The sequence below is a fragment of the Ctenopharyngodon idella genome, chromosome 18 (genome assembly GCF_019924925.1).
Source record: "Ctenopharyngodon idella isolate HZGC_01 chromosome 18, HZGC01, whole genome shotgun sequence".
Taxonomy (NCBI): domain Eukaryota; kingdom Metazoa; phylum Chordata; class Actinopteri; order Cypriniformes; family Xenocyprididae; genus Ctenopharyngodon; species Ctenopharyngodon idella.
The window spans coordinates 19,375,104-19,399,460 of NC_067237.1; positions in this window are offsets into that span (position 1 = coordinate 19,375,104).

Below are 24,357 nucleotides of genomic sequence, written 5' to 3' on the forward strand. Positions count from 1 at the left end.
GAAAGGTTGGACTCGATAGTGTTCCTTACAACTTACCAAAAATCCAGTAATACATAGATATTGACATGCAGCCAGGAATCGTGTTTCCTTACGTGTATGATTTCGACGCCGGGGAAATACAAAACAAAAACAAATTTGCCTGTGAACGCTTTATAAATACTATAGGTCTAAATTCGGGTGATCGCTTTTATCAATATTATATATATATCGTCCAGCCCTAAAACTTGTATATTTTTTGTCCGTGTTTATTTAGAAACCCAATTATGCAGAATTTAAGATGGTAAATATTTGAGGAGTTGTCAATACAATAATATATGAAAATACAATATATACGGTATGATTTTACCCCAAAATTCAACATATTGACACAAAACGATAACTGCAAATCCACGTTTCGCTGCCTGGGGTTTCTGCGATCCATTTGCTTCTCTTTTCTGTAGCTTTCGGCAGTCTTTAAAAATTTACCTCAGATTTCTTGTAAAATTAATTTGTACAGTCAATCGCACAGCTCTTTCCCGTTTTGGATGTGTTTTTCCGCAGCATTCACGTTGAAAATCAATGCTGTCTAAGTCTTTTTGCCACTCAGTGGACGTAACCGCAGTCACTCCGGCCGACGTTGACGTCACGTGCATACCCTCTATTGTTAAACACTACAACAGTCACGTGGTTAAAAGTTGTAAAAAAAAAAAAACAAAAAAAAAAAAAAAAACCCTGAACTTTTCTCTTGTGCAATATATTACGTAGCTCTAATTGACTTCGTGGCTTCTTCATCTTATGTGACAAATGTAATTTTTAGTGCTGTATCCACAAGATGGTGTTTTTTTTGTTTGTTTGTTCTTTAGTGTTCAAAGGAGATCTATCTATCTATCTATCTATCTATACTCAACGTTTATATATCAGGCTGTTTGTCAAAGTTGGTTAAGTATTCACAAAGCTTGGTTATATTTAATATAAGTTTTTATATTTAAAATAGGATTATACTTTAATTACATATTATTTAAATGTGTATATTTGACATTCGCCTTTGATGGTCTTATTTAGGGACAAAAGTGCTCTTAATTAAAGAAGCACCCATATTCAGTGCTAAAATCTAGATATTTTGAGTTCAATATCTAATAATGTGTATAAAACTGTTTATTGTATTTTATATACGTGCAAAGTAGGTAATTTCAGTCTTTATGTTCCATTGGTTTACAATTTGTCGCATGGCAGGACTGTTAATACACGAGTCTCGCCACTAGATGGCAGTAGAACATTCCCTCTGTCTTTTATTTGGCTTCTGCAACAAAGTTTGCTGAGCTCCTTAAAGCTTTCTTTCTTTCTTTCTGTCTTTCGAGAAATAAACATGCAGATAATTATAACCATTAATCACGCAGTTCCAGATTAAATGCATTGTCAGTCTCTTCACAGTTTCTCACTCTCAGTGACGTGATGAGATGATGTTCTGAGAGACGCTCTGAGATGATCAGACTAGTATTATCCTGATGCTGTTTGTCTTGCTGATGGCGGTTTAGATCATTTCCTCTCCTGAGTTTCCCATGAGCGCAGTGAGACAGTCCAGGCCTCTGATACTCCTCTGTTTTAAGGAAATGACAGCCTGGAGGTTTGGTAATGGGTAATGTCCAGCACTGCAGATGGATCAGCTGTGTGCGTGCGTTGAGTCAGTTCTGTCGTCATTTGCTGTAACCCCCACTTTCTCTGTACCTCTTCTGGGATCATAGTTGTTCCTCCAGCTGGAATTTCTGGAATTCTGTACTAATGCTTCTTATGTAACAGAGCCGCTCCCCACCAAACATACAAATAGGGTGCTAGTGGAGGTTCTGAGAGTAATAAAGTTGAACTGATGTCTTGCATGTGTGGAATAGGAAATAAAAGAACTTCCAGATGGAGTTAAACGTCATCAGTCCAAATGTTTGTTGCAATCTAGTGGTTTTGATTACGGATTTTCCAGTGTTGCGTTATTAAAGCTCATAATTTAATGATGTGGCACAATTCATCTAGACCCACCTTGACCTAATTACAAACTTGTACTACAAATTTATATAACATAACCACAAAAAATAAGCTTGCCTTTAGATGGATTTAGTTTTATGTTCTTTCGCCATCATGCTCAGGATTTATGATTCAAAGAAGGCTTTATTGGCCTGATAAACACAGACAGTGTTCATTGAGGGATTCTGAAACCTGTAGGAAGGAGAGCGTCTTCTGTACTTGTTCAGTGCAGTCCAACAAAACCATGCCAAGCTTTGATTTCTCAGTGTGTCAGCCAAAAATTGCGGCAATTCAAGGAACCCACAGGGCTGTTCACGCTGATTCTGAGCCCTTTCTCACTCGCTGTATATTTTGAGGAGAAGCTTGGGCCTAAACTTGCATCTCTTATGTTTACAGCTTCTTTATTGAGCTGCCTGGGTTGAATCCACTGAACTTCAGAAGCATTCTTCAACCATATTCATAAGCCCATATCAAGCATTTTCCAATCATAACATTTAAGTACATTTTTGAGTAAAGGAAAGACTTTTTTTTTTACCTTTAAGAAGGTACTTAAATGATCATTATGCTTTCAGTGGTGCTGCAAGGGATCCATAATTTTTTGTTTAAACTAATTTGTGGACACATATATATATAAAAATATGTTTAATTCTTCCTCTTACTGTAACATTTAAGTCCTCTCTTACATAAAAGTTCTAATATTTCATGTTCCTCTTATATGAAAATGTATTAAGTAAATTACTTTACCTTAATATCACATTTATAATTAATATAATATTAATTATAATGATTTCACTTGATATAATATATGACTTTATATCAATAATTTGGATATTTAACTGGCTTTGGCATGCAAGTGTCATCCCAAAGTATGTAAATTCAACAATATGGTACTTTACACATACTTTACACATGTTATTATGTAGGCCAGGACAGGAGTAAAATGTAACGTTAAAGAGTTAGTTCACTCAAAAATGAAAATTCTGTCATTAATTACTCACCCTCATGTTGTTCCAAACCCGTAAGAACTTTGTTCATCTTCACAACACAAATTAAGATATATATATATTTTTTTATCTCCCATCAAAAGCAACAAAATTACCACATTCAAGGTCCAGAAAAGTAGTAAAGACATTGTTAAAATAGTCCATGTGACTACAGTGGTTCAACTTTAATGTTATGAAGCGACGAGAATACTTTTGTGCGCAAAAATGCTTTCGATGCTTACTATGGGAGGTTAAAAAAAAAAACCTCTGATGACCTCTCTGAGGTTGAGTACTTAATGACAGAAATTTAATTTTTGGGTGAACCAACCCTTTAATTTTCTTACAGTGTGTAGTAGGGTCCTGCTTTCTCTTCAGGGGGTCCTTGGCCTGAAAACAGTGTGAGACCCCTGTCTTTGTGTATAGTACTCATTTGGATGTCTGTGCGGCTTTTCTCCGTCTGTATCATACACTGACTCTCTGCCCTTTATAGTTTGTTCTCTTTGCTAGCGATTATGACACCAGCGTCTGGCCTTGGTTTCGTTGCAACATGTACCTTGCCAGAATCAAACACCTTCGAAGGGCAGGACACATGTACACAGAGAGGTGACTAGTGTTTTATCAGCCTTGGTATTATTACATCTACAATGTAACAATATACAATGAAGTCCAGTTATAAAAAGGTTATTCTGTTCATACGTCATATTAAACATTACTTCCTTTTTGCCTTAGAAGAGCATTTAGACTATTTTAATGGTTATGAAGGAAATCCTCTCACAGAACATAAGACTAACACCAACTCTGAAAAGCTCTCTTGCCACAAGTGTTTCTCTTCTGATGTGACAACTACATTAGGATTTGTGTAGTGTGCTTATTAATCGTCCTTAAGTGTTTTATTGTGTGTGCAGCTGGAAGAACTAACTTCATATATACTATATATACTTAAATATAGTTCATTGAATATTTTGCTGGGATTTGAGCCAATCGTTTCAGTGGAATGGCTACAGAAGGAAAAAATAAAAATATAGATCAACGATGTGAGAATCCCTAGGGAGTGCTGAGGTGTCCAAAGCAGCAGCTGGTTTCCTGTGGTGTCAGGTAAAGCCCTCCATCTTGTTCTTTCTTGCTTTGCCAATCTTCCTTTAGTCAAGGGCTGCGCTACACTCAGTGATATCTGTCTTCTGTTAGGCTGTCCTTTGTATTTTCTCTTGTGGTTAAAGTTGTTTTTCCCTGGTCAAACAGAATTCGTTCCAAGATTTAACATTTCCAGTGGTAATTTTATGACAACAAAACAAACCTTGTTTTAATGACTCTGAAATAACCCTGCCAAAAGGAAAATCAGATTTGATATGGTGCCCTTAACTGATTATAGACATCCTCAGCATCTGACTGTAGTTTGTTTTCTCAGGCAGTGTTCTTTCCTCTTTTATGTTGCTTCAGGCAGTGTTCTTTTTCTTTTATGTAGCCTAACTTTTTTTTTGTTTTGTTCAAAATTCAAATTTAAATGAGTCCGTACAGAATCAATCCTTCTTCCAAAACAAGTTTTTGTCTTATCCTGATTCACTATGGTAAGCCTATTATACGTGTTTATATTTTAGACCTGACATGATGGTTTTCGCAGGAAATTAATATCCTGATATCGTAATATCATTGCACCTGCTGCAGCCATGGTATGGCAGCAAAGTTTCTTGATTATTACGCCGGAATGAGAGTATAGTTCCTAGCCATATCGGCCTAAAAAAAATCGCAACTTTTCATTTTTCGTCAGTCTTAGTACACAATGTAACTACAGAAGAGTCAAGTTTTAAATAGGAAAATATCGAAACTCTTTGGTCATTTTTGAGAGAGATGCTAACGGTCTAATCAGATTCAATGAACTATGCTAAGCTATGCTAAAAGTGGTACCGCCAGACCCGGAGATCGGCTGAATGGATTCAAAAACGGTAAAACTCAACTGTTTAACTCTAGGGGAGTTGGAAAATGAGCCTATTTTCAAAAAAAGTGGAGTGTTCCTTTAATGATATCTGTAGTACCTTTCTGGACCTTTAAAGAGTCATATACCTCTCGGATTTGATAAAAAATATCTTAATTTGTGTTCTGAAGATGAACGAAGGTCTTACGGGTGTGGAACGACATGAGGGTGAGTAATTAATGACAGAATTTTCATTTTTGGGTGAACTAACCTTTTAAAGAAAAGACTATCGCAACTTCTCTTTCATGCCGACTTTAAATGTAATAAAATAATTGAATCTGTAACTATAATTATATATTTTTTAATTCTTAATTATACTTTTAAGTAGCACTCTAGTCCTCCATTCAGCCTGTGCTCTGTGCTTAAGGAAATGGGTTATCCAAACAGCTACACTAATGCTGATTTTGTAAACAGTAGCTTGAATGTTCACTTTGAGGCTTGTGAGAATACACATTTGCTGCAATTTGATTAACCTCAAGCATACACCCACACTCCTGACCTGAGTTACATTTGAAAGCTGAGACTGAATGTTGAAACTCTGTATAATTCAGCTTCTCGACCTTGTTTGTTTATGTAAAAATACTCATAGGGCTCATTGTCTATAATTGGTCAATTCATTTGCTGACAGACCTTTAGCAGGCAGGGGCAATTTTCTTTAAAAAAAATGTATAAAAGAACCGGAGGACATCTACCTGAAATAACCTCTTAGTGCATGAAGCTAAATCCAATTACAAATGGATCTTTTGTGCATAAAAGTTAAAAACAAGCACTTTGAGTCAGTTTAGCTTAGAGAATTAGTGATTTCATGAGTTATAATGCCACATAAGTGCACTTTCCCCCAAATATCTTTAAGATTAGAGCAACTGTGCCAATGATTTTGTTTGTACATATAATGTATTTAGTGTGGCCTGAGGCTGATTAAGTTGTTCATTCTGACAGGATTTCATGCATCGTAAATCAAGGACAAGACGAGGATGCCATTCTGAGGAGGTGCCGTCACACATAGAGAAGAAGGAGCTGATGTCAATATAAACAGTGAGCTCTCTGTTAAGCAAGCGTTTCTTTCTCCTAAATGACTTGAATAATTTTGCTGTAGGCTAAGTTAACATAAAGTGTAACTCTGAGCCACTTGAATCCCTGTTAGTTCTGTCCTAGCCCACATTTTCTCAGTGTGCCTGCCTAGACATGTGGACTCTCACCTGTTTCTTTATCAAGATTCATTGACTGCGTTCGAAAGCTCTGCTTTCACATATGGAGGTAAGGGAAGCGTTACATCCTGTCAAAGATGTCTTCGTGTAGTTGGCTTCTCAAGGTAGTATATAGACGTATCCTTCACTGCCTATGATATCCCACAAGTGTGTGCTGTTCAGCAGGTGGATTAAATGTAAGTAAATGTAAATTAGTTTTTTTTTTTAGATTTAGATTCTGTTACACGCACAGAGCTGTGTGTGGGTTCGAGTCCCACTTAGGCTACATCCACACGAAGCAAGAGCTTTCTGTATCCGTATCTTTGTTTTTTCCCCCTCGTCTCAATAAATATCTGTGTATGCACAAAACCACTGAAACCGACTCAAATCGATGTAGTATGCATGCCAGATCAGTATGTGGCGCTGTAATTCTGCCACAGAGATACACTAAAAACAAAGAATAAGGAGCATGCGCATAAACCTTGCGTGCTGTATACAAACTTTAATAAAGCTTAGAAATAAAGCTTTATTTTAATAAAGCTAATAGGCTCGGTAGCTTCTGCGGCACGAACACAAGCATGTAGTCCGCTGTTGTTGTTGTTGTTGTTGTTGCTGTTACGTGACGTAACGATGTCTGACTAGGGTTGACACGTGGGATGATGACATCATCGTTTCACAAAAATATACGGATTGGCTGCACATACGAAAATGCAAGGCCGTTGTTTTCAGATTTATCCACTCTGGGACCCGGTTTTAAAAAAATAGCAGTTTCAGGCTCTGAAAATCCCGGATCCGTCTGGATGAAACATATACGATACAATTTTTTTGCGTATCCACCTAAATGTGTCTCCGTATGGACGGGCCCTTAGAGCAGGCAGTTTGGATAGGATGGGTTACATTGGTGCCATGACCCGGATGGTAGTGAGGTTTAGGGGGGTGAGTGTAAATGTCGTAGGCCCGTAAAGAAGCTGTGCATGTAAACCTCACTCCCCTGATTTCAAGAGGTGCTCTAGCGACTGGCATTAGGGACTAACATCTTTAGGCTCCTTGTTAGAGCGCCCGACTCCCATGCCAGCGGACCCGGGTTCAAGTCCCGCTTAGAGTGAGTGGCTCGAACAAGAGGGGTTACATCGACTCAAAGATAAGCAGGAATAAACTCGAAATAAGCAGTCACAAAATATTTGCTTGGTTATCTTTGGATCTGACTTAAATTTGTTTATTTTAGGGATGCATGATATTGGTATTTACATGATATTTATTGGCCGATATTGGATATTTAATTATACATTGAAATTTCCTCCAATTTTTTGCATTTAAATTTATTTTTTTCTTTTCTTTTTTTTTCTTTATATTTATCTTTAAAATAATTTAATGACTGCTAAATGTAATCTTTAGCAAATCTCAAAATAAATATTGTTTTTCATACTGAACTGTAATGTTGTGATGCCTAAATTTGCCTAAAAATTTGCCTACTTTTTTATTTATTTATTTTTTTTACATCTTCAACTTTCTTTAGTGTGTAATGTTGCTGTTTGAGCATGAAAAAATGTCTGCAAAGATACAGAGCACAAAGTCCCTCCAAAGGTAGTTTCTGAACTGAAACAGCTCGTGGCGAGAGATTGCTCAAAACTGCGCATACGCCAAATGCCTTTGTACGCGTATGAGTCAAGTAATATGGCCTCTTTAATTTTTAATCTTTTATTTGAATTGTGTTTTTATTAATATCTATTTATTTATAAAAAATTATTATCAGCTTATTTGGCCAGAATTTTAATATCTCCACATCTCTACCTTAAATATGTTATGGTGCTTGTTTGAAACCGGCTTCCTAGGAGGAACTTTGATACACAAACACTGCCTGTTTAGTCATTGACTGACTGGGCAGCGAGACAGCTGGCTTCATTTTTGGGCATAGCCATATACTCACTAAATATCCTCTTAAATGGCCAGTCATGAATTAAACATTTCCATCTTATCTGAAAGTTTTACCATGGCAATATTCTGTAAGATCCACGAAGTGACTGTTTTGTTTCGTTAAAGAGTTTAGTATCATGGGGTTCTGGCAACTAAATCAAAGCTCTGCCAATTAAAGCTTGGCATCTTTGACTTCTCCCTGCAGCTGTGAGCATGTCCTGTCAGTGTATTAAAGGTCACTCTGCAGTGGGCCAGCTGGCCGGTGTGTCAGCCTGCATCGTGAAAACCGTCTTTGTAGTGAGTGCCGGAGACAGTGGGGCCTCAGAGGCCGCAGCACTACCTGCACCTCTGTGTTAGAGTGGAGGCGTGTCATTACACCCAGATGGCTGCTGCTTCCTCTGCTGAGCTAAACAGCTCTGTGTTTCACTGCCTATTTGTCTCCATCTACCTTTCTTCCTCTTTCTCTCTATCTCTGCATCTCGTCTTCACTCTCTTGCTCTCTACTACACAAACACACTTTGGGATATCCATCACAGCTGCCTGAATAGCGTAGTCCTTGTTGCATAACAAACAGTGCAGATGTATTCAACTTTCATGCTACTTTCTGAAGAATGCTACTTTAGTCCAAATTAATTTTTTTTAGAGGTGAAGTGAACTTCTGGACAAACAGGGTCACCAAAATTGCTAAAAAAAAAAAAAAAAAAAAGGTTTCTCAAACACTTCCATAGTCTCTATTGGTCTAGTGGATAGTCCCGCCCCCAAACTCACACCACTGGCTTAAACCAATGTTGTTGTGTTGGGCTGTTTGTGCTTTTATTTATGCTGCTTTCCGGTTTTCTGGGAAGTTTTCCCCTACTTTACATGATTTGTTTGCAATTCAGAGTAAACATTTATGTCAAACTCAAAAAATAAAGGTTCCAAAAGGTGGTTTTCACAGTGATACCACAGAAGCATAATTTTGGGTTCCCCAAAAGAACCTTTCCGTGAACAGTTCTTACAAAAAAATAAACATTTTCTATTCTTGGTGTGAAGAACATTTTAATAATTTAAAGAATTTTTTTTTAACTATAAAGAAATTAATGTGCAATGAAAAGGTTCTTCATGGAACCATAGATGCCAAGAACCTTTATTTTTAAGTGTATAGATGAGTCATCATTACTGAAAATTGTCATTTTGGCTGCATGAGATTCTCCAGCTTTGTTGTTGTTGTTGAACAACCGAAGCGTGAGCTGTTAAAGCTCCGCCCTCTTCTGGAAAGTGGGCCAGGAGCAGGAGCACGGCGTGTTTTTGCTCACACCCAAATAGGGGCAAATTTGACAAGCTATAGTAAATGATCTGTGGGATATTTTGAGCTGAAACTTCACAGACACATTCTGGGGACACCAGAGACTTATATTACATCTTATAAAAGGGACATTATAGGTCCCCTTTAAATCATTTCTTTAATTCCTTTAAATAAAAATGTCCATTTCAAGGGTCCCCCAAATGTTCAAGACACCTTGGTTTAAATAAGGCAGTGCAGGCTTTTTAGTGCAATTTTAGCTGATTTTGATGTAGTGTTTTGAGCTGTTCAATGTCAAGACAAAAAATATTGCTGCTCTTCCAACAGCTTCTGTGTTCCATTTCTCATTTGTTAGTACATTCTGTTAATACAACAGAATGTTTCAGTAATCCCAGATAGTATCCATGTGCTCGTGTTCTTAAATGGCCTGATTTTACGAGTTACAAGTCTTGTCTTGTGTTCTGAGGGGTATTAGCTCATTGTGTTGTAAGTCATTTATGGGCTTGCTGTGGCTTGGCTGTACACAGATAAAGGAGGTGATTACAATGTGCGAGGAACGCTAGATGAGGACCTGTCAACTACAGGGCAAATATTTGTCTCAAAGTTCACGATTGCTGTGAAATTATCACATTGCACTTGAGTCTGTGCTACAACTTTGCACAGGAAACAAAGCAGCACTTCTTGTTTCTTCAAAGACTCAAGGGACAGTCACACCACTTGCTAAATTAATAGCATGCTAAATTAATTTGGAAACTGCAATGAACAAGATATGACACACTTTGTGGTGTCTTATAACAATAATAATAATAATTCCAAAATGTAAAACTATACAGTCTGCTTCACATTCCCACAATGCTGCAAACCTGCAGCTTTAAAGTTTGTTCACGCTGTGATGTATTGATCTTCTATTAGCCACAATTTTTCACGTGATACTTATTCATAGATCAGAGTTCACCGAACTTTGCAATGCAGCGAAATGCAAAACTTCTTTGCATGAGTCTCCTGGTCTCCTGCATTTGCATGCAAAAAGTAGAGAAACTGAAACTTTATAATATACAGTATATATACACCAATGAACCAAAACATTATGACCACTTGCCTAATATGCTGTTGGTCCTCCACAGGCTGCCAAAACAGCACCGACACCCTGAGGTGTGGACTCTACAAGACCTACTGTGGTATCCAAGATGTTAGCAGCAGACCCCTCAAGCCCTATAGGTTGTGAGGTGGAGCTGCCGTTGATCGAACTTGTTGGTCCAGCACATCCCACAGATGCTCAATTGGATTAAGATCTGGGGAATTTGGAGGCCAGGGCAACACCTTGAACTCTTCATCATGTTCCTCAAACCATTCCTAAACAGTGTGTGCTGTGTGGCAGGGTGCATTAAAGAGCCACTTCCATCAGGGAACACCATCGTCATGAACAGTGTCGGGGGTAACGCATTACAAGTAACTTGAGTTACATAATCAGATTACTTTTCCAAGTAACTAGTAAAGTAACGCATTACTTTTTCAATTTAGAATGAAATGTCTAAGTTACTTTTTCAAATAAGTAACGCAAGTTACTTTTTCACATTTATTGAGTGACAGCTCTCCTGTCCCCATGTTGAGAGAAATAGGGAAAGTGCAGTGCGCTTTGTAAACTCAACCGAACATGAATAATGCACAAGAACAAACCTCATACAGAAGCTCAAATGTGCTGCGTAACACACGAGAATGAACCTCATTGGTTACGCAGCACGTTTTAGCTTCCAGAAGAGGTTTGTTCTTGTGCGTTATTCATGTTTGGTTGAGTTTACATGTGAGTAAAAGCCTAAATTTAATCTTTTCATCATATAAAGTAGGGATGCACCGATACAGATTTTAACAAACAATTATTGGCTGATACCGATATTTGTCACTTCCTCTCTTATTTGAAATTTTGTCATCAAAATAGATAGTATTTTGATCATGTTTTAAATAAGCAAAGTTCAAAAACACCTGCATTAAAATATACTACAGGTTTATTGCTGCATCATCAAATAATTTTTAATGAACATGGACTGGATCCATTTAACATTCAGCAGGCCTACATAAAGACAACAGAACAAAGATATATATGAAATAAACAGTGCTTTTTAGGTAGGTTTAAAAGTTTTCAGGTACAGAAATAAAGTAAACATATATAAAATAGCATATTCTTCGCTGTATTTAAATACATATTAATCCTTCTTTATTGTAACAGACTTTATTGTGATTAATCTTCTAATTTGTTTTTGTATACATTTTAATATTTTTTGTAAGTTTAAATATGTATGAGATCTGCACTATCTCCTTTACTAAGGCGGGACTCTTATTTTGACGGGTGTTCTAGTCTACGGACTGACAAGGAGAGCACGCAGTTCTTCAGAGATATTTTGCAGATTTAAAGTTTGTCCGTTTATTAAGCATCCCCCGAAAAAAGGCATAAGATCTGTATGTATTTGTTAACTGTTAGTTGTAATAAGTGTTTTGAGTAATTCGCTGTATGTTGATGATAATGCAATGGAGAGAGAGAGAGAGAGTTTAATGCGCACTTCTTGTGCTCTGTAATGTTTAGCTTTTATGGTGATTTGTTTGGAGTGAAAACGGATGCAATAAACTTAATAAAACATCAGTAAAGTTTTCGGTGCATCCCTAATATAAAGCGATCATGTCTCTTTAGAAAATTTGGACTAATCCACTCAGTTCATATGGATTAGTTTTACGATCTCTTTATGAACTTTTTGAAGCGTCAAAGTTTTCGTTGCAAAGGCTGTCAATGGAGAGAATTGATTTCATCAAAAATATCTTAATTTGTGTTCCGAAGATGAACGAAGTCTTACGAGTTTGGAACGACATGAGAGTGAATAATTAATGACGTAATTTTCATTTTGGGGTGCACTATCCCTTTAAGATTAAATATACCATAGAGAACATTAAATATGAAAAACAGTGTCTATGAAATGTAAAGGCATCTTAAGAGAAGCCTCGAGTCAGACGACTGTTCATTTAAATGTTTGCCATCATTGCTCTGCGGAGGTTTCCATGGTAATCTAATGGCCATTCCATCTCTAAAAAAATCACCTGACCGAGAGAGAAAGCAGCATGTACAGAACAAACATTCATTCATCATGTCACAGCCATACATAAAATTCAGCCTATTACTGATAATTATTCCATGGGGAAAAAGGCTTTTGTTTGGGGGTATATATATATATATATATATATATATATGTATATATATGTGTATGTGTGTGTGTGTGTATATTTATTTATATATATATATATATATATATATATATATATATTTACTTGCAATATATCACAGAACATAACTTATGATGATTATTAATGACCAGTGGGATTTTGTGAAATCCATTAATGACTATTCTGAGTGACTGGAATCTGTGTTTAATGTTGCCTGCTTATGAGATCCATGTGGTTTGTTGGTGCTCATCCTCATCCGCAAACTGTCATGAATGATGGACAAAGAAAGATATACAAATCAAGGTGTTTGCTTTTACTGAATTAATATTAAATTATAAATGAATAATATCAAAATGTTAAAATGTATTGTCTATACAATCCATGCAGCTTTGAAGTTTGTATTGCTTGTACAGAAGCATGATGTCAATCTGTGATGCTTAGATCCCCTATTGGTCACACATTTTTCAGAGTTCACCTGGTCTCGCATTGCCAGGCAAACAGTGTTGTTTTTGGAGTGTGCCTACCAACGCAACATTATAGCTATTTCACACTTAGAAACAGTTTCAATGGGTTTCTATATAGAACCCTAGACTTCTTGACTCAATTTTAAAGAACCCTTTATGCCAAAAAGGCTCTATATAGAGAGAAATGTCTTAAATGTTTGCCTAATACTTTCATGTTTAACAGGTTATTTCAATTTTTCTATATGTATGCATGTGTAGTATGTTTACAAGCTGTTTAATTCATAAAATGTAATCAAAATCCATTAAAAATGATCACATGATGGGAAACCCCTAAAAGGTACTTTATAGAACCTTTCCTTCTAAAGGCCCATTCACACCAAGAACAATAACTATAAAGAAAACGATAAAGATATAGTTCTAAAAATCGTTCTAAATATAAAAAAATAGCACTGTCCACACCACAGATACAACGATAACGATATAGAGAAACGATATGGATCACTTTCAGACTTTCAGCTGTTGAACGATAAAACACTGACAGCCAATCAGAATCCATTCTAATTTAAGGGCTCGTGCATTTAAAATGGCAGACGACATTGCTGAGTAGTTAAATTCACCACTGTCTTACAAGTAAAAAAAAAATGGATATATGGAAAACAATCGGTCATACCCTCGGAATATATGGTGAGAGAAGTGTAATTAACGGAGATGAGATCATAATGCCAGGGTAGCAAACTCATAAAATTACCTCAGATATGCAGCGCTAGTTTCGACAACATTATTGTCTTGCTTCCTTTGAAGTTGCAGTAACAAAGAATAGGCGTTGTTCTTAATTCCACTGTGTTGAGGTAAATTCACTGTTAGATTAGATCGATTGCACTAGCTATTCAGTCTAAACATAGCATGATGAGGACATCTGCTGGTTAAAGCCGTGTAAATGCAACAAGAACAGCAAGAATATGTTGTACGCACTTTGAAACCCCAACGCGTGAGCTTAGAACAAACAGACCGTTATCGTTCCTTAGTGTGGATGCAAATATATATAGTTATCGTTATAGTTATCGTTCTTGGTGTGAACGGGCCTTAAGATTCACAAATAATAAGATTTGGACTGACCGTGTGAAGTCTCTCTGCACCAACCGATGACATGAATGATAAAAATCTAACCCGTTTAGGAGAGGTGTTCTATTACTTTAAGTAAACTTTACCTACACAATATTTAAAGGGTTCACCCAAAAATGAAAATAATGTCATTTGTTACTCACCCCCAGGTCGTTCTACACCCGTAAGACCTTCGTTCATCTTTGGAACACAAATTAAAATATTTTGATCCGAATCCGATGGCTCAGTGAGGCCTGCATTCACAGCAATGGTACTTACTCTCTCAAGATCCATAAAGGTACTAAAAACATATTTAAATCAGTTCATGTGAGTACAGTGGTTCAACTTTAATAATATAAAGCGACGAGAATATTTTTTGTGCGCCAAAAAAACTAAATAACTATTTTTTATCAATATCTATTTCAAAACACTGCTTCATGAAGCTTCGGAGATTTACGAATCGAATCAGTGATTCGGATCGCGTATCAAACCGACAAACTGCTGAAATCACGTGACTTTGGCGTTCCGAATCACTGATTCAGTGAATGCAGGCCTCACTGAGGCATCGGATTTCATCAAAATAATTTGTGTTCCGAAGATGAATGAAGGTCTTACGGGTGTAGAACGACATGAGGGTGAGTAATAAATGACATTATTTTCATTTTTGGGTGAACTAACCCTTTAACTAAATTTTCCGGCAATCCATGTTTTCACTGTTATACGGTAGGGGGCGCTATTACGCACCTTCTGAAAGAGTACAGAATCTCTGCGTCAAAAAAACTGGCGAAGAAGCAGAAACAAGCGATAGAGCTCATGTAAGCTAACGGCATCATCAAACATCCAACAGCATATAAATCAAAACTGCCTAACGTTACTGAATGAAATGCCCACCCAGGAAGAGTTACAGGACTGTGAAGCTTTGTGGGTGTTGATGCACTCGATCTGTGTTTTGATCATAATTCTGAATCCGATCCATCCTTGACAAAAGAAAAAGGTGATTTTCTCAGGTTTTTGTTCAAAATGTGTATTTTTTTTTTTTTTTATGAAACTACCTACATTCAAGTGTTGTAAAAAACAAGAATGCATGAAGCTAGAATAATAAGAGGCTCTGTCTTTGACAACACGATTTTCTCAGCTTTTCGTTCAAAATGTTTATTTTTTTTATGGAAATACCCATATTCAAGTGTTCATGTGAATCTCTGTTCTTTCTTTTGATATATTGTATATACAGCAAAATATTCTGGGGGCTCTGAAGGTTTTGTGAAAATGATCAAAAATGCTGGCGCTGGCTTTTAGAAAAATGGTGGGGAAAGTTAAATTAATATTTAATATATTTTAAAAATGTAATTTTTTAATGTTTCATTAATTTCATGTTTTTACACACAAGACATTTAAATATGAACTACATCCAAGATGGAAAATCACCTCCCAGAGAATGTGTTTGGCTCACCACCTGTAACATAGCTAATAAGATCCTCAATCCCCCTCTGTTAAAAGAATATGGTTATATTTATAGCACGGATATATTCAGGTCGTTTTTTCTTTCTTTTTTTTCCAGTTGGTGACGTGCAATGTGAAATACAGTCAGTCTGGTGTGTGAAAAGCAATGGCACCGGTGCTCCATAATTAAGCCTCGCCAAAGCCTCCCAGCAGGGGTCTGGAATGTGCAGTGCAGCTCTACGGTACAACATGTCCTCGGTGCTGTGTGAGAACGTGTGGCGGCCGGACAGACATGCGTCTTTCCTCCTCCTTGTGCCTCAAGTGAGTTGTGCTCATTGACAGCTGTTGCTTTGATGACAGGCGTGGCTGCTCGCTACAGAGACATCCAAGAAGCTCTCAAAGCCCTCTGCGGACACAGATGTAAGCTCCGTCATGGAGTATTATATCGATTAAATGCCACTGAGAGTACAAGCAAGGATAAGACAGTCAGCCTAGATAGAAGATAATGAAATCATGTGATTTGATATACATAGTTGTTGGGGATGCATAAGCATAATACATTAGTTATCGGACTGATTTTTTTATATCAGTGTCATCCGTATTGGGTATTTAATTGTGCATGGTCATATCCCCTATTTTTATAATTAGATTAAATGCAATACAATTGCAAAAGATGTATCGCCAAGAGAATATGAATTTACACTTTAAAAAATTCTGGGTTAAAAACAACCCATGTTGGGTTGAAAATGGATAAACCCAGCGATTGGGTTGTTCTAATCCAGCGGTCGGGTTAAATGTTTACAATATTGGTTAATGTGACAATATTGGTTAAATGTTTACCCAACCTGCTGGGTAGTTTTATTTAACTCAGCTATTGTTTAAACATTACTGTATTGCTTGTTTAAAATGAACCCAAAGTATGTTGGAAATTAACATTTATTAATATGTTTAATAAATGAACATTTATTAATAAGTTGAATGAATAATAATTAAACTAAACATTTATTAAATTGCTTATTAATAAACATTCACCTTTTGATTATTATTGTTGCCTCTAGTAATTATGTCTGATTTTTAATTTCCAACCTATTTTGGGTTCATTTTAAGCCAGCCATATAGTAATTTTTAAACAATAGTTGGGTTAAATAAAACTGTCCAGCACATTGGACAAACATTTAACCCAACTGCTGGGTTAAAACAACCCAATAACTAGGTTTATCCATTTCAACCCAACTTCGGTTGTTTTTAACCAAGCAATTTTAGAGTGTACAATTGCAGTTTTTTGTTACAGACCATTAATTTCATAAAGATTTATTGCTTATCGGCGAAAACATGAAAATAATTATCCTCTTATTGTTTCAGTCTTAGTTTTAATATTGGTGTGTCACCAAGAAAATCTGAATGAACAATGCAATTTTTTTTATACTGACCATTGATTTTAGTTTTTATTGTATTATTTGGTAACATTTTACAATAAAGTTAATTAGTTAACATTAGTTAACTACATTAGTTAACATGAACTAATAATGAACTGCACTTATACAGCATTTATTAATCTTTTTTTAATATTAATTTCAACATTTACTAATACATTATTAAAATTTTGTTAACATTTATTAATGCACTGTGAACTAACATGAACAAACAATGAGCAACTGTATTTTTATTAACTAACGTTAACGAAGATTAGTAAATACAGTAACAAATGTATTGCTCATGGTTAGTTAGTTAATACATTAACTAATGTTTAACTAATGAACATTCTTGTGAAGTGTTACCTATTATTTTAAATTATTTTGACAAAATAAAAAAATGTAAGAACTGCAATTTTTTTTGGTTATTAGCCAAAACATGGAAATAATTATCAACTTATTGTTTCTGTCATAATTTTAATTTGGTGCATCACCAAGAAAATCTGAATGAACAATACCATTTTTTTTTATACCGACCATTGACTTTAGTTTTTTTTTTTTTTTTTATATATTATTTAAAATTATTTTGACAAAAAAAAAAAAAAAAAAAAAATGTGAACTGCAATTTATTGGTTATCAGCCAAAACGTGGGAATAATTATTAACTTATTGTTTCGGCTATAACTTTAAGATTGGTGCATCACCAAGAACATCTGATGACTAATGCAATTATTTTTTTTTTTTGATGGCTGTTACTTTAATTTTTTAAACAAACACATGCTTTGAGAGTTGTTCTTACAATAAGAGTCTATGGGGCAAATTTTTGTTTGCATGAAGTATTGTGACGACAGCTGTTGTGATAATTGACAACAGATGCTATTGAAAGAACTTCCAAACTTGTATTTATTCTGGAATGTTCAATTTAATATTGTCTAGTCTAGTATTATTAGTGACTCTATCCTTTTTCCTCATGAGCCATTCTTTAGAAAGAGAACCAGGAGTTGTGAGGCAGAGTAACATTATCGCAGCCAGAGTTCTAGAAGTTTGTACAATAATTCAGTTCCATTAAGAACTGCCTTAATGGACACACAAAGAAAGTGGCCTCATGAAATGTCAATTACAGGCCACGCTTACATTCTCTCCTCTATTTTCCAGTGACCATGGCTCTAATCGTTACAGGCAGAAAGAATCCTCTGTAGTTTGTGTTGTGTGAGGCACCTTTATTTCCTTCAGCAGTCGACACTGCTGACCAAGACCGATGGCCAGCTAATAAAGGAAGAGCTGTGATTCTCATCCTGGCTGGGCTGGTTTGCATTTGAAGTTCACAGTGGGGCTGAGCGATTTAGTTTTATTGCAGCGTTTTGTCTGTAAGTTAAAAATCAGTGAGGCTTTGGAGGTCACTTGGGTCAGTTGAGTCAGGCCAACACTCCAAGACTACTGATAATTAGTATAATATTGGTAACATTTTATAATAAGGTTTCATTTGTTGAGTTAATGAGTTAATGACAATGAGCAATATATTTTTACAGGTGCAATAAGTGATTTCTGAGAAACACTGTTGATATTTGAAATCGGCATCCAAATAAACACACCCCTCCCTTCATTGCTCCGCCCCCAAAAATAACGAACACGCTATGTAACGCAGGCAACCACTAACAGCTTCACATCAGACACCTTGGGCGAGTATGGATGAATCAGCTGTAATTAAACAACAGCATATCTGGTTTCTGTGCAACAGCAAAAAAATTCACGTATCAAACAGAAACAAAGCAACCTCTACGTACGTTTTTAGGCCTTCCCGCTTAGGTCTCTCCAGCGCTGGAAAGCCTTTCTAATATTAACGTGGGTCCTAAAGCTCTTGCCTGACCATGACCCTTCTTTTATTCTTCTGATTTTTTTCTTTTTTGTAATGTCTCTCAGCCATCTACAGTCTTTCTTTAAATCTTGCTCACTCTCCTCCCCTATCATTAGTGGACACGCCCCCTCCTGCTGATTGGCTACAAGAGTGTTTTGATGCTCTGTGGATCAGTCCAGTCCACTTTGTTTCTTCTCCTATCAGGACTGTGTACAAAGACAATATTTTTTTCAGCACACACACAAAACAGACATCTAGCAAATATTCACAAAATTGGTGTTTCTCAGAAATTGCTTACTGCACCTTTAATATTACTTAATTAAAATGTTCATGTTAGTTCACAGTGCATTAACTAATTTCAACAGATATAACTTTTGATCTTAAAAATGTATTAAATCTTGAGATTAACATTAATAAAGATATGTTGTAGAAGTATTGTTAATTGTTCATCTTAACTAATGTTAACAGATGAAACATTATTCTAAAATGATTATTACATTATTAAATTTGATCATATTATATATTAAATATTTTATACGTTATATTTTATACTATTTATTACTTTATTTTTTCCCTTTTTTATAATAACCCTGTAGTGACAAGTTGGTTTTTGAAAGTTGATTTGTCTGTTGTTGGTTTTTGTTTATCCTCGAGGCAGTCTTTGGCATAGTGTGTGCCAATTAGGGCTGGGCGATATGGCCAAAAATATTATCACAATATTGTGTTCCATATCAGATGATATCAATATTTATCACAATATTAATTTACCATTAATGGGGAAGGAAATGCTTTCCACATATTTATTAGACATTGAGAATGAAGGTAAACATATAAACTTTTTTGTTCACATTCACAATTAAACTCCACAGAGTAGCTACTTTTTAATGTAGGGCCCCATGAAATCCATTTTATTTTTCCCTAAATTCTGTGTTTTCCATTTTATTTTTTCTGGGATTCTGTGTTTTATGATTTAATACAAATGTATATAAACTTTAACAATTTAATCAAGCTTTTAAAATGTAATCAAATGAAAATATAACAATTAATTTACAACAAAAATTGCATTTTTATTTTTTGTCAAATAAGATGCTGCACAACAGAACTGTAAAAATGTAAAACATTGATGAAAAAATATCTTGTTTGATATTCCTTAGGAATAAATAAAAATATTATTATTACTTTGAGAAGTACATTTTAGTATACAGTAGTGATATATTTTTTTTGTAATTTCTTGAGGTAAAACCTGAACTTTTATTTTGACAGTTTGTCGTGAAGGTCTTTCAGTTTTAGTTTCAGTTTCAGTGTGTGTTTGACGGTAGTTTTTCCTCAAATAATACGGTGAAAAGCTTGTGAAGTGACTCACAAAGCAGCTCTGGAGATAAAGTTTGTTTGTTCATGTCCTCATATATTGAGACAGCAGTCACTGAAAACACAGTGAGCATCACGTGTGTAAGTTTGTGTAAACCGCGCGGTTCATTCACACAGAGACACGCAGAAAACTCTTAATAGCGACATGCACTGACTAGCTGTTGTTGTGTTTATTTCTGCTGTGTGTTAGGTTGTTCGATTAATCCATATCGAGTAAAAATGTCCAGAGCTATCATTATTGACATACATTTTATCGCGATCTTGGTATATCGTTTATTGCCCAGCGCTAGTGCCAATATATTACACTGCAAATTTGCTGGGGAAAGATTATTATTATTATGTAGTAGTTTTATGACTTTGCTGCACCATTTCCTTTAAAATTTTGTCAAAATATGAATCTTTAAAATAATATCAAAATAGACTACTTTATAGACTACTGCTTTTTGTTAGCATACTTCATTTATTTAGTTAGTTGGTTTGGTTGCCATTTTCTTTTTGCAACCAGATACACATAATGCTGCGGTTTAACCTTGCTGAAAGGATTCAGCTAATTGATTCCTTGCCATTGCACAAGTTCTGCAATTCGTCGTGACAACATATCAGTCGGGTTTGCTGAAGGCTTGTGTGTGAGCATGCATTCGTGGTGAGGTGTGAAAGTCCTCACTCAGCGATGTGACCGCTGGGATAATATGGGAAATAATAACCCTGTCTCAGCTGTCACATCCAATCAGAGTGCAGAATCCAGCAAAGTGCTGAGGAGAAGCTTTCAAAGTCTTCTCTGCAGTCTGCACATATGTGTTTATGCACAGTATCTGGGAGATTTGACCACCTGCACCGGCAATCACTACCAAGTGTCTATTTTTACACTCCCTGCAGCTGATCCGCCATGAAGTGGAGATGAATGTTGTTCATGCCGTGTGCTGGTACTAGCTAGTCTGTTCGTGAAGAGTGTAGGAGGGCAGTACGCCTGCTTCTCCGCTCAGTAATTTGAATGTGCTGTCATCCAGAGGGCTAGATTTTCAGGTGATGTCAAGCACCTTTGGTGTTGCATTAAAATTTGGGTTACCTGGAAATGTTTTAAAACATTTTCTGTGACATTAGCAGATATAATTGTATTGCACATAATATGGTAATTATGGAAGTTTGATTATTTTGTGAAAAACTTCAATTTGGCATAATTGTGTAGTATATTATGGAAGCTTGTTTCCACCATGAAATAAAAAAAGGTAATTGCAACTTTTTCATCTCACAATTCTGACTTTTTTTCTCAAAATTGCAAGTTTATTTCTCACGATTTGAACTTTTTTCTCAGAATTGCGAGAGATAAACTCACAATTTCGAGTTATGAAGTCAGAATTGCAAGCTATGAAGTCAGAATTGCATGATATAAAATAAGAATTGTGAGTAATAAAGTCAGAATTGCGAGTTATAAAGTCAGAATTGCGTGATATAAAACAATTGCGAGTTATAAAGTCAGAATTGTGTGATATAAAACAATTGCGAGTTATAAAGTCAGAATTGTGTGATATAAAACAATTGCGAGTTATAAAGTCAGAATTGTGTGATATAAAGTCAGAATTGCGAGTTATATAATAAGAATTGCGAGCTATGAAGTCAGAATTGCGTGATATAAAATAAGAATTGTGAGTTATAAAATCAGAATTGTGAGTAATAAAGTCAGAATTGCGAGTTATAAAGTCAGAATTGTGAGTAATAAAGTCAGAATTGCGAGTTATAAAGTCAGAATTGCGTGATATAAAACAATTGCGAGTTATAAAGTCAGAATTGCATGATATGAAGTCAGAATTGAGAGTTATAAAGTCAGAATTGCGAGATATAAAGTCAGAATTGTGAGATATAAAGTATTGTGAGATAAAAACTCGCAATTGCGTGTTATAATGTCCAAGTGTGAGGGGAAAAAGAATGACATTTTTTCTCAGAATTGCGATTTATATCTCACAATTCTAACTTTATAAGATGAAATTGCAAGTTTATATCATGCAGTTCTGACTTTATATCATGCAATTCTGACTTTTTAACTCATAATAGCAAGTTTAAATCTCGAATTTTGAGAAAAAAAGTAAGAATTGTGAGAAAGTCACAATTACCTTTTTGAGTTTTTTTTATTTAGTGGCAGAAACAAGCTTCCGTTGTACATTATACATACAAATGACATTTGTGTTTTGTTAGATGGTTAGAAAGCTTAGAAAACAGCTTATATGTTTGTACATTTTGTTGTGTGCAGTTGTAGTTTTGAGATGTACTTTTTTCTCCATAATTATTGAAATAGAAGTTGTTGAAGCACAGCCATTTACTGTGCCTTCTAACATTTCCACCCATAAACAAAACCGCATGTTTCTGTAGTTTATAGCCTTGTTCAGGGACTGCCCTAGCGATGTCCACAGAACCAGTTTTATTGTTTGAAGTGAAGATTAGATGCAAGAGATCCTTCCTAATCTGTATACAAACATTGCTTAACCCAAATAATAGGCTTTAGGTTTCTTACAGCAATTGCAGATCAGTGTTTCGCAATGGTTCAATAAAACTTTCAACAGAGCCTTTACAGGTGCACTGAGATGTCCTAGAGGTTGTTGCTATGATCAGATGCTTTTCTTATGCTTTCTTATGCCTTTTTCTCATTTTTGTTCTGTTATTGAGAGGAAAGCGCGCAGCACATATTTACATATTCATTTAAATGTCGCTCTCAGCAGCGCGGGCAGCATCGGGATGTTCACTAACAGTATATCGCTTCTCATGTATTTCGAACTCCATTTTACCCATAAGCAAAGAACGAAAAAGAACTTTGCCGTGAGTATATCGGGGCCTTTAGGCCATGACCGCCCCCACACTCTCTCTCTGTGTGTGTGTGTGTGTGTGTGTGTGTGTGTGTGTTCAAATGTTTGGGATCAGCAAGATTTTTGATGTTTCCTTATCTTCACAAGGTGGCAAATATTTTATTACAAACACAGTTAAAAACTAATATAATAAAGTAATATTGTGAAATAATATTGCAATTTAAAATAATAGCTTTCTATTTTAATACACTATGGCTCAAAATTTTGGGAGCGGTACGTTTTTTTAATTTTATTTTATTTATTTTTTTTGTTGAAGAAATTCATACTTTTTAGCAAGGATGCATGCAATCAAAAGTGACAGTAAATACATTTTAATGTTACAAAATATTTCTATTTCAAATAAATGCTGTTCTTTTGAATTTCTATTCAGAAAAAAAGGTGTCAGTTTTCACAAAAATATTAAGCAGCGTAACCATTTTCTATGGAGTGATTAAACTGACTATGTATCTACAGACTAGATATTCATTTCTTTTTTAATGTAACATGAAAAAAGAATGTGAAATGCCAGCTGAAATTGAAAAAACATCATGGAATACAAAATGAAATGCACCTTGAAATAAAATTAAGCACAAAATATAAAACAAATCAATATATCACAAAATAACTGAATACATAATGAAATGTTGCAATCAGTAATATAGGCCTAATGAAAAGGTGATTACAAATTAATAAATAGGGGGTGAAATTTCTGTAACAGAAAAAATGTGGCCTGAAATACATCATGATATATGCCTTGAAGAGAAAAATGGCATGCTTTAAAATGAAAACATGAAATTTGAAAACATTTTTTTGTTTTGTTTTTGATGACAGCAAAGATTGTTTTCATTTTGGAGTGAGTTTTTGGAGTGAATGCATGAGTGGGCAATTGCTAATCATTCACAGAAGGACAGGCTCTGTGCATCAGTGACATGGAAATGCTCACACATTTCCAATGAAGAGGGCAAGATTGCTCAAGTTCATAGGATTGAACCAGTGTTCAGGTAGAGACCTGCCTTTAATCCTGTTCTGGGGGTTTGCGTGACAATGAGGCAATAGATTACTAAGAAAAAACCTGTAGGACTGTGTTAACTGAAGCCTTTGTTCGACGTAAACAAGCCCCGTTATATTTTCAGTGAGTCAGAGGCCTAGAGAACTCGTTAAGCCACTGTTGTGATTGAATTCATATGCTTTATATTATGAATGTTTTCGCTAGGGTGGGGCTTTCTGGAAAAGTGTGTAGAAATGTTTAGACTCGAGCCTTGCGTAGGCTGTTCGAATCTCTTCTTTTTTCAGTTTGTGAGTTTACATAAACACCACCCTGTATATGGCCTCAGTGTCTCTGTCCACTCA